Below are 1,066 nucleotides of genomic sequence, written 5' to 3'. Positions count from 1 at the left end.
ACGAAATCGGGTAATTAAAACTTTCGCGTGGGTTAGCCAGTTCATATCCTAGTACGTACAAATCTTCCATTTTTAATGTATTCTCAGTATCTTTTGTTTTCAATAAAATTTTATCGATTTTAAGAATTTTGTTATCGTTTAATTGAACTACATTGTCGGGATGGACACATTTCAATACGAAATTATTAATGTTGATACTAGAAACAATAATGTATTCTTCATCTTTATAAATGTATGTGTTAGATCTTTGGAAAACACAATTATCTAAATATCATTTCTTTTGTATTCTAAATGTATCCCGTGACTCTAATTCAGATAATCTATTAATAATTTGTACCAGAGGTTTGTTAGGCGATTTTACAAGCTTTTTAAAGATACTTATGTAACTTTCACCCCAAAACGCGGACAACTCGCTTAATGGTACTTTAAAATTTATTACATTGTCAGCTAAATAAATCAAATAATACATATTTAATACTTGCGAATCTTCTCCGTATAGAAATGATAATAAATAAAAAAATTTTCTTAATAAATTTTTAGCATAATCACAATATGATAACGTTACGTTCTGTTTGTTAAGAATACGACAAGCTACAAATAAGAGTAAAAAATATCTGTAAAAATCGTGTTGGAAGTACATTATCCCACGTAGAAATTGCCAAGGTTATTTAACTTAAACTAAAAAATCTAAATTGAGTTGCTTTCCAATTAATAATATCCATGAGATCAAATTTTTTTCTTTGAAATTCCATTGGAATATCACGTGAAATTGAGTTTAATAAATTTTGCAGAAGTGTAATATTATGTAAACAAATTCTATGATGTCGATCACCATGAAGAAATTCTTGCAATAAATATTTTGAAACGCCTAAACAGAGAAGATGCATAGGATCTAATACCACTGATTTAATAATATCTAATCCTATAATGTTCAATAAGGGTGATGTTTCTTTCGTAGAATGATGCTCCGATTGTCGTTTATTCTGAAAGATTCATTCGTGCGTTCCGCTATAATTTATACCTTTATATACCCTTTTTTCTTGTTATCGTTTTTCCTTTTATTTCG

The sequence above is a fragment of the Wasmannia auropunctata genome, unplaced genomic scaffold (assembly GCF_000956235.1).
Source record: "Wasmannia auropunctata unplaced genomic scaffold, wasmannia.A_1.0 LD336092.1, whole genome shotgun sequence".
Classification (NCBI taxonomy): Eukaryota; Metazoa; Arthropoda; class Insecta; order Hymenoptera; family Formicidae; genus Wasmannia; species Wasmannia auropunctata.
Note: the sequence above shows the minus strand (reverse complement) of the source record.